This window comes from Myotis brandtii, unplaced genomic scaffold (assembly GCF_000412655.1).
Source record: "Myotis brandtii unplaced genomic scaffold, ASM41265v1 scaffold453, whole genome shotgun sequence".
NCBI lineage: Eukaryota > Metazoa > Chordata > Mammalia > Chiroptera > Vespertilionidae > Myotis > Myotis brandtii.
Window position 1 is genome coordinate 620043 of NW_005367314.1, and position 11744 is coordinate 631786.

An 11744-nucleotide genomic window follows, 5' to 3' on the forward strand; every position below is an offset into this window, starting at 1 on the left:
CTACCAATAGTATTGCTATGAGCATTCTATTACATTTCTTTTTAGGAATATATGTGCTTGTTTCTATTGGGTTTACCAAAGAAAGGCTTTACTGGGTCATAAGTAATGTGTAAGTCAAGATTTAATAGATGCTGTCAGTTTTCCAAACTGTACCATTTGTACTCCCATCAACAGAGTTTTAGAAGTCCCGTTGCTACTCATTCTTACCGATTCTTGCGATTCTGTCTTTTTCTTTCACCTTTTCTGATGGGGGTACTCATTGTACATCTGTGCAGTTGTGTTGGTGCAGCATAGATGGATCTCTAATTGCTTTGTTTTTTAATGATTATACTACAAAGAGTGATTGCTATTGATTCTTTGGCTACTAACCCTATTATTAAGTTCCACTAACCCTTTGAATAAAAAATGTTGCTAGTTCTGTGTCTTTCTGAGATGAATAGAATGATAGTTATCTTCCATTCTTCATCTAATTCTTTGCAGTCCTTGATGAATAAGATTACTCTTTACTAAAGTAGTACTCTAATTTTGGAACAGTGATGCAAATTTTAGCAAATACAATATACTGAATGTGTTCTTTGGAAATGATCTGCTAGGAAAAGTCCCTGTACTTACTTCATAACCACCACACACAGAGTGGCAGAAATGCTGTATTTTTCCTACTCTTTTGCCCTGAGGCTTGCCAAGATAAGCTTTTCATCTAGGTGGTTCCCAATTCTGTTGGCTTCTCAAGGATAGTAGTTTCTCTCTCTTCTCCTTTCTCCTGAGGCACATAAGATTTTTGCTATCCCAGAGTATAGAATTTAGTCATGGGTACAGTAAATGCACCCAGTTTTTGTTTCCAAAAGGACCCAAATTCATTTTATTAAAATAAATCATATATCCATAAAACTTTTACTTGGAAGCATAAAGATTATCTTAGCATTAGAATTTGTCTCCAGAATTGAAAGGCTGTCAGAAATAGGTTTCTGAAATCTGACAGTTCTGCTTTTTCTTAGCATCCAAGTGATCACTAATTCTATCCACAAATGCAAAGTCTTCATTTTAGCCAGAGCTAGACAAAAAAGAATACAAATGAAAAAAGAAAGAAAATGTAGGTGTTCCTTATGGTTGCATAACTTGTTTTCAAGACCCAAGGCAATAACCGATATTCATAATCAAATTATTACAGACTAAGTTCTGCTCTTTTCCTGATATACATTTACCCACAATGACCTTTTTACTGGAATGAGTGCAGGCTACGTGTTTGGAGAGGATTTTTACAACCACACAGGAAGAATGATTTTACCAGGCTGACCCATGTCACTTTTCCCAAGCAAGAGACAAATAATTTGTAACACTGACAGTTTCATTTTTTTAGATTGTGTTCCTAAGAAAAAGTGACTAGATGATTATAAATTATCTTTCCAAGTCTGCATTATTATGATGCAATGCTTGGCAAAAATCCAAAGAGGATGAAAATATGTGTTTTATTTATTTTATATATTTTATAGTCCTCGTGTTTGGCAGATTTTAGTCTTTTTTTTTAGAAAAGGGACATAAATACTTAACAATTGCAGAATAAGAGACTCAAAATTCTCTTTAAAAATAACATTTAAAGCTCTAATAAAAGAGGTCAACATTTTTAAGTAATCTAGTGAGGCAGAGAATCAATAGATAATAACCATCAGAACCTTCACCACAATAAAAATAATGGTAAAATATGATCTTGCCCTGTCTACTATCTTAGCACTTTTAGTAGTGACACCAATTCCTAACTAAAATCCATTGTAATTAATTTCAATACTTCTCCATAGATAGTAAATATGATTTATTGAGTATGGTTATGCTATATTTAAATTTAAATATTAATTCTTTCAGTTGATAAAAATGCAATATCCTCAGAGAGCAGAGAGACAGGAGGGAGGGTGGAAGAAGAAATATATAATGAAAACAAAATACTTTATTTACCAGAACTCCTTATAAAAAATAAAACTGTAATTTTTGACAAAAATACTGCAATATTCAAATAGGAGGAAAGGGGAGTTTTCCAAAGGGTGCAAAATGTGAGTGGAGTTATTTTGTATTAAAAGGTGGAAAAACTTAAGATAACAGAGAACGAGCAGAGGAGATTACCCAGTGAGCATAAAAGACCATATGATCTTCAATGGGCCTCTTTCCTCCCCAAGTAGTATTACGACAAATTTCTAAATGCACGCACAGTCTGGAGTTAGTTCGTGTTTGGGGATGTAATCTGGTTAAGATTTGGGATTTGCACTGTGATGATCACAGAAGTTGAGTAGTTCTAAAATCTCACAGGATTTGAAGGGCAGATTCTGGACTCCCACAAAGCCTTCGACATGTTGCTTAAGTGAAGTTTAACCAACTCCCCAAGGACGAGAAGGTTCCAACTGATGTCTAGGTTATAAAGGTAATGGTTATAGTATTAAATTCTTACTCAGAAATGGATTTGTCAATAGGACTCAGAATTGCACAGTATTTGCCAATGCATAGGGTACATAGCACACATGACTGTTCCTATGTCAAATAATAGCACCTGTGACTTCTTCATTTTCTACCTAATACTTCTAAAGGGAAAGAACTGCAGTTTACTCACTCATATATATTCCCTGAAGTTTCCAACACAGAGATTACTAGATGTTTGATAATGAATTCTTATGAAATTAATTTGAATGAGCCTAACAAGATCTTGTGATATAATGAAATGTAAAAAAAATGGTTTTAGGATGAAAAGAAGTCAAAACCTTGGCTTGTGGTAACCTTGTGCAAGTTTCTTAAACTTATCAGTTGCAAAATGAGATAAAATTACCTGCCCCAAAGCATTGCACTAAAACGACAGAATATAAAAGTACCAATTAAATAACAGGCATAGGTATCAAATGTGTGTGTGTGTGTGTGTGTGTGTGTGTGTATGTGTGTAATGTATACATTCTATTGTCAAATATTCAAATTGTAAGCCTTTTATATTTAAAACTAGAGGCCCGATGCATGAAATTCATGCATGGGGGGGTGTCCCTCAGCCCAGCCTGCATCCTCTCCAATCTGGGACCCCCCCTCACAATCCAGGACTGCTGGCACCCAACCATTCGCCTGCCTGCCTGCCTGATTGTTTCTAACCACTTCTGCCTCCCAGCCTGATCACCCCCTAACCACTCCCCTGCCAGCCTGATCAATGCCTAACTGCTCCCCTGCTGGCCTGGTCACCCCTAACTCCTCTCCCCTGCAGGCCTTGTCCCCTTCAACTGCCCTCCCCTGTTGGCCTGGTTGCCCCCAACTTCCCTCCCTTGTAGGCTTGGGTCCCCCCTAACTGCCCTCCTCTGTTGGCGTGGGCCCTCCCAACTCCCCTCCCCTGCTGTCCTGATCGCCCACAACTTCCCACCCCTGCTGGACATCTTGTGGCGGCCATCTCTCACCACATGGGGGTGGCCAGTTTGTGTTTGGAGTGATGGTCAATTTGCATATTCCTCTTTATTAGATAGGATTTGTAGGGTAAGGGCTATTTTTCTTACATTCAAAACAATCTTTTTACTTACTTTTGTATGGCCCATGGACCCCTCTGAAAAGAGGTTCCATGAAGACTTTCTGTGGGGTTTTAATTATAGTTTTTAGTATTATCTATCTGCAGCTTTTAGTGGCAATACTTTATCTCTGTATGGTTAAACAACTATAAATGCAAATAGTTCTTTTTCTATGTAAAGGGAAACATGACTATTAGTACTCTTCAAAAGAGTAAATGGTTATCTATATTGAAAATAAGAAAACATTTTATTAACAGTGTCTTTGTTACTAACTCTTTACACTAATATAGTGGTTGCATAAAATATTTAGCATATTTACTCACCATTGTCACAGAAATTTAGAATTTAGAAATAAGTTTACAATTGCTATTAGCAGTATATTCCCTCAGTGACTATGACCTCCTTACATTTCTAGAGAAATTATAGCAAAAATAATAACTGGTCAGCATTGCAGAATCTTGGAAAATTTTAAAGGTCTCATGATGACTTTGCACCATGGAGTCAGGAAATAGTACATTGTAAGCCCAACCCAAAATTTTAAATTTTTAAAATATTTTTATAGATTAAAATACCTTTTTTTAAAAAAATCCTCACCAGAGGATATGTTTTTATTGATATTAAAGAGAGAGGAAGGAAAAGAGAGAGAGAGAGAGAGAGAGAGAGAGAGAGGTGTGAGAAACGTAGATCAATTGCCTCTCATAAACACCCTGGCTGGGGATCAAAACTGCAGCCTAAGTATGTGCTCTGACAGGGAATCAAACCCTCAACCTTTTGGTGTATGAGATGATGTTCCAACCAACTGAGCAACCAACCTAGCCAGGGCTATTAAAATACTTTTTATGGAAAAATTTTTTCCTATACTATCCTGCATATCATAACAGCTCATATTCAATGATTACTGGCAGGGGAAATTCAGAAGAGGAGAGGAGAGGAGAGGAGAGGAGATAGATATAGATAGATGATAGACAGATAGATGGTTTTTAGAATTATATAAAAACTAGAGGCCTGGTGCATGAAATTCATGCACTCGAGGGGGTCCCTCTACCTGGCCTGCACCCTCTCACAGTTCAGGAGCCCTTGGGGGATGTCCAAATGGATGGCTTAGGCCCTCTCCCTGTGAGGAGCTGGCCTAAGCCAGCAGTTGGACCTTAGTGCTGCTGCAGAGGTGGGAAAGGCTCCTGCCACTGCTGCTGCACTTGCCAGCAGTGTGCCTGGCTCAGGACTTCTGACTGAGCGGCATTCCCCCTGTGGGAGCACACTGACCACCAGAGGGAAGCTCCTGTATTGAGTGTCTGCCTCTGGTGGTCAGTGAGCATCATTGCGACGGTTGTTTGGCTGTTAGATCATTTGCATATTAGCCTTTTATTAAATAGTATTTCCTAAAAGGGTAAAGAAACATAGGGCAGGCTTGAATTCAGACTTGTGTTTCTTAAGTTGGGAACTCAGTATAGCTTATTCAATCCCACTGCCTAGTTCTCATCTCTGTCTACTCTACATATAATATTTCTAGAATATCTCTGTCACAGGCTGGTTTGCAGGATAAATAAAATATCTCAAGGTTATGTTAGGATTAAGCTAGATACAGTGCAAGAACAGGTACATATTACAATCAATGAGGGGTCAATACTGGAAATCTAATCTCAATTATTACATCTAAAGAAAAAATCAGGGAATGTAGTTAGGAGGGAAAAAATGGTCAGAAGCTGAGGTTGCCAAAACAGAGTATAAGGCAAGAAAATATTATATGGCTCAAGACAAAAGTTTTATATAAAGCTAAAGTATTAGCTTTGCTTGTACTGAATGCTGGCCAAGTATTAGTGAGTTGTAGGTCAGTCAAAATAAAGTCCTATTAAGGGGAACTTTGTCTCCATATTTTAGTCTCATGTATAGGCCTTAAATTTCTTCACCTCCATATATCTCTCTCCCTATCTTCTGTTGGTTTTTTTTTTCTACATCATCACAACTCATATCATGTTAGGGCTTGTCAACACTGGACAAGGGAGAAGAGTAGAAAGTTGAGTGGGTGGAAAACAGATGGTGGCTGAGAATGCACTTGAGCTCAGACAGGGATGAAGACAACTAAATAAACTTCAGCAACAAATCCCAGTTAATGCACCTTCATGGTTTATGATATTTTGTCAGAAGGATGGTGGAACCTCAGATAGTCGGTAGTGTAGGAAAGTCCATTGAAGTGGACATGGAATTCCAAGTGATGGATCAGTTTGTACTGGAAGTGAGAATATGTCCAAATGTCATAGCATTTCTGTTAGTGGATGGGGACAAGTAAGATAAAGAATTGTCTTTAGCCTCAAAGAGTGAAATTGCCAGGAACTAGACTGGTCTAGTTGGTCCAATCAGTGCTTGAGATTAAAGCTTAGAACCATAAGCCTTGGAGAGGACTGAGGTAGATGATGGCATAACTACACAGAACATGCACAAAATTCATGCACCGGGGGGGAGGGGGGTCCCTCAGCCCAGCCTGCACCCTCTCCAATCTGGGCCTAAACTGGCAGTCAGACATCCCTCTCACAATCCAGTACCACTGGCTCCTAACCACCTCTGCCTGCCGGCCTGATCACCCTAACTGCTCCACTGCCTGCCTGATTGCCCATAACTGCCTCTTCCTTGGCCTCCGCCACTGCGGCTTTGTCCAGAAGGACGTCCAGAATGATGTCCAGAGGTTGTTTGGCCATCTAGTTTAATTATCATATTACACTTTTATTAGTACAGATTACTGACTATATTCCCTACGCTGTACTTTACTTCCTCATGACTGTTTTGTAACTAACAATCTCTACTTCTCAATCCCTTCACCTTTTTTAAAATCCTCATCCAAGGATATGTTTTTATTGATTTGAGAGAGAGAGAGAGAGAGAGAGAGAAAGAGATTCATCGATGTAATAGAGAAACTAGTGCCTCCTATACATGCTCCAACTAGGCAACAAACTCAACAAACTCACAACCTATGTATGTCCCCTAACCGGGATCAAATCCACAACTTTTCTGGAGTCCAGGAGAATGCTCTAACCCAGTGGTCGCCAACCTTTCAGACCTCAGGGACCACCAGAGGTCCGCAGACGACTAGTTGGCAACTGCTGCTCTAACCAGCTGAGCCCCCCAGCCAGGGCTCAGTGGTTCAGCCAGGCTCACTGCTTCTTAACGCTGGCTCCACCCCCTGCCCACTGGTGGGTGGAAGCATTCTGGGGCCAGGCTGGCTGGGGGAGGGGTGGGGGAGGTTGAGGTACAACAGGTCTCACCCTGTCCAACCTCTGCGGAGGCTCTGGGACCCCGCTGCCCCGGGTCCCTCAGCTTCTTTGGAGGCGTGGCTCCGGGACCAGGCCCACACCGCTGCCTCTGTGGCTGCCTCTATGGGAGGGGCAGCACTAGAACCGGGACCGCACAGCCCCCTCTCCCACTGTCTCTGTGGAAGGGGCTGCGGCGCTGGACTGGCCTATGCTGAGGCCTCTCTCGCGCTGCCTCTGTGGAAGGGGGGTAGCTGGGACCGTCATGGCTGGCCTGGCAGCGCAGGCTCACTGGCCCCGCCCCCTGCACACTAGTCATTTGGAAGGTTGTCTTGAAGGTAGTTTGGCTGTCTGGTCTAATTAGCATATTACTCTTTTATTAGTATAGACATAGATTTATTCATCCTGCCAGTATTAGCTTAAGATATCGGGGAAAGTGAAGCAGGCTTAGCATATCTGCTGAGCAACCTATAGGTTGCTTAGGGAAGGCAGAGCGAAAAGGGGGCAGTCATTAACATTTTAGTCTCTTGATTTTTTTCAGTCTCTGTACCTCTTTTGTTACATTTCTTTTTAATTGTGCATTAACATACAATTGAAGAATAATTTGACTTTTAAATCATATTTATTGAATAGTATTTTATTGGTATTTCTCAACTCTATCTAGCAATCTAGATACAAAAATGCTAAAACATATTGTGTTTAACATATGTAGTCCAACACTGATTATCTAATCTTAATCTAAAGCAAGTAGGCCTGAATGGAACCATGGAATTCATTAAAAAAGTAATACCCGCAGTGCCAGATTTCACTATTAGATAAAAAAACATTTTTCTTTGAGGGATTCACTTTTATGAGTCAACTCTGTGATCCAAACTGATGATAGTCAAAAATATTTGGTTTGGCAAGTTCTGTGTTTTAAGATAATTTGAATTATTATGACTTCAAGCAGACCATGTGTTCTCCAGTTCAACAGCCCCTATGACCTCCTGCTGATGATTCTTAACTGCTACATACATTTTTCTAACCTGTTTGGTCACTGAATATGATTATCATCATTATGGTAGATCTTTGACATATTTTGAGAAATGCGTCTAGAGATTTGGCATGGTCTCAAAGCCCAGCACACTCTAGGAGCTGACCTCAAGGAAGTAAAGACCAAGTTGAACAGATGCGGTTAATGATAAGCTTAGCTCCATCACTGCCTAAGGGATATGCTTTCCACACACCGGCTTCATAGCCCAAATACCAGATTCATTGTTACTGGCAGAAAACTATGAGTTACTACACGCTGTAGGTTTGTTTGTTTGTTTACTTCGGTTTCCATCTTTCTACTTTTTTTTCAAATAGACTTATTTTTATTTTTTATTTATTTTTATTTATTTTTTCCATCACCAATTATCCCCTCAATGCCCTCTTCCACCTCCACCCATCCACCTTCACAATCATCACACTGTTGTCCATGTCCATGACTTTTATTTTTTTTATTTTTTTGTTCAATCCCCCAAATCCCCCACCCCACCCCCCATGAACTATCTGCCTGCTCTCTGTCTATGAGTCTGGCTCTTGATAGTTTACTTTTAAAGAAAAGCTTTAGATTTATAGAAAAATCATGATATCACAGAGTTTCCATATATCCCACACCTAGTTTCCACTATTATTAAGATCTTAGCTGTAACTGGTTTGGCTCAGTGGATAGAGCATCGGCCTGCAGACTGAAAGGTCCCAGGTTTGATTCCGGTCAAGGGCATGTACCTTGGTTGCGGGCACATCCCCAGTAGGAGGTGTGCAGGAGGCAGCTGATCGATGTTTCTCTCTCATCGATGTTTCTAACTCTCTATCCCTCTCCCTTCCTCTCTGTAAAAAATCAATAAAATATTTTTTAAACAAAACAAAACAAACAAAAAACGATCTTACATTAGTAGGGTACATTTATTACAATTAATTCATTAATATTGATACATTATTATCATGGACTGAAAGTTTGTGTTCTCCCCCCAAATTCATATGTTGAAATTCTAACCTCCAATATAATGGTATAAAGAGATGAGGCCTTTGGAAAGAAAATTAGGTCATGAGTGTGGAGCCCTCTGGGAATGGGTTGAGTGCCCTCATGAGAAGAAACATGAGAACTTGCTTGGGCTTTCTGCTTTCTGTCATATGAAATTAGAACCAGAAGTTGGTGGATTGCAGCTGGGAGGAGGATCCTCACTAGGATCCCACCAAGCTGGCATGGATTTTCAACCTCCAGAGCTATAAGAAACAAATGTCTGTTGTTTACAGGCCACATAGTTTATGGGACTTTTTTATAACATCCCAAACTAAGACAATTAATATTAATCAAAGCCCATACTTTATGCAAATTTTCATATTTTACCTAATGCTCTCTTTTTTCTATTTTTGATCAATCCAGAATATATTACATTTAGCTTCTAGGTCTTCTTAGGCTCCTACTAGATGTAACAGTTTCTCATAATTTTCTTGTTTTTAAGATGACTGACAGTTTTGAGGAGTGCTAGTCGGGTTTCTTTGTAGAATGTCTCTCTACTAGAATTTGTTTGATACTTTTCTCAAGATTAGACTGAGATCCTGGGGTTTCAGGAGGAAGACCACAGAGGAAAAGTGATGTAATTTTCATTACGTCATTACATTCTATTAGTATGATTTACCATTGTTGATGTTGACCTAAGGGAACCTAGTGTTGTTTAGGTCTCTCTACTGTAAAGTTACTCTTCCTCTTCCCCATTCCATATTGTGTTTTTTGGAAAGTCCACATTTCACAAGTCTTTGGTTATGCTCCAAATCCTTGAGGAAGGAGTAAATTATTTGGAAATCTTCCTCATGGGAGATTTGTCTATTCTTCTCCATGTATTTATTTACCCCAACATGTATTTATATCAGTATTGGACTCATACATATTTGCTTTATATATTGGGTTATAAGTAGTACTTTATTTATTTTGTTCTCAAGTTGTTCCATTTTGGGCTATTGTTCCAGGTTTTATTTGGCTCCTGTTCCACTTTGACATACCCTCATACATTTATTCAGAGGGAGGCACTTATCTTCTGACTCCGGAAAATGCTGAAGACTCATATTTCCTGCACCCATCCTATGATCAGACATTTCTCCAAGGAACCCTGGTTCATTTTACTATGAAATGGTTTTAGAAACCAAGATCTGGGTGCTAGGTGTGCTTGTTGCTACCAGAGTGTCATTGCTTTTAGGCCCTCTCAGCTGACAAAGGAAGGAAATACATACATGTTTACTAACTCATTTGTATACATCCATAAGTATTTTTATATGTATCCATCTGTATCTATATTAAACTAAACATAAGTTCATACTAATTTCTTCAACTCTAATCATTACTATATGAATCATTTTAGTCTCCTCTCCTTGCTTGTCTAAAAACTCATACTGTAACAGTAAGGGACATGGATCCCACCATCAGCCAACAATTTACTTAATTGTTTAGTTAAATTGTTCAGTTACATGTGTAGTAGTATCAGAACTGCCAACCCTTATGCCATATATTTTCAAGAGTCAAAATTTCAAAAATTAAACCTATAAAAGTTAACATTCTGTATTACATGTAAAGCAAATTATAAAAATGGCATTTATTATATTCCCAATAAATTCCACACAGAGCATACTATATTTTAATATCAGAGCTCATTTGTTCACTATAAAATTCAAAAATTTTAAATAATTGAAGAAGAGAACAATAAAAAATATACAGCACATATAAAATATATGTAACATTACATGTGGAGGGTTTAATTTAAATTCTAAGTAGAAATAAAGGAAATGAAACAGAATTTTAGTAAACTAGAGAGTGAAAAGATTCCTTCCAGAAACCATTTAGATCTAGAAAAGGGACTTATAAGTAAAAATCAGTTCTTTTCATGTTAGTACAGAGGTCTCATTCAAACTTTGTAGTATCCATATACATACTGGTAAATGAAATTAATAATAACAAAATTTCACATAAGAAACTTTGAGCCCAACTAGTATGGCTCAGTGGATTGAGCATCATCCCATATACCAAGAGGTTGCAGTTTCCATTCCCAGTCAGGACACATGCCCAAGTTGCAGGCTCAATCCCAGTAAGGAGCATGCAGGAGGCAGACGATTGATGTTTCTCTGTCATCAATGTTTCTCCCTCCCCTCTCTCTAAAAATCAATAAAATATGCATATATGTGTATACACACACTCACACACACATCCTATCTAATAATGAATAAAAAGAGGTTGCAGTTTCCATTCCCAGTCAGGGCACATGCCCAAGTTGCAGGCTCAATCCCAGTAAGGGGCATGCAGGAGGCAGACGATTGATGTTTCTCTGTCATCAATGTTTCTCCCTCCCCTCTCTCTAAAAATCAATAAAATATGCATATATGTGTATACACACACTCACACACACATCCTATCTAATAATGAATAAACATGGTAATTAACCGTAACTTCTCTACCCTTCCCATTGGCTAATCAGCGAGATATGCAAATTAACTGCCAACCAAGATGGCGGCCGGCAGCCAGGCAACTGAAGCGAACAGGATGCTTGCTTGCTCCAGTGAAGGAGGAAGCCAAGGTTCCCTGCCTACTGCTGCCGGCCTCTGAGCCATGCTATCTAATAATGAATAAACATGGTAATTAACCATAACTTCTCTACCCTTCCCATTGGCTAATCAGCGAGATATGCAAATTAACTGCCAACCAAGATGGAGGCCGGCAGCCAGGCAACTGAAGCGAACAGGATGCTTGCTTGCTCCAGTGAAGGAGGAAGCCAAGGTTCCCTGCCTACTGCTGCCGGCCTCTGAGCTTGCACTCTAAGAGACTATGTTGCAAATATAGAAGCTAAACAGAACCCAGAAACCTGCTTTCAGCCAGCCTGGATCTCAGAGCTGGAGTCGCAACAAAGTTTCAAATACAAAAGGTAAACAAAACCCAGAAACCTGCTTTCAGCAGCCGAGGTCTCAGAGCTGGAGC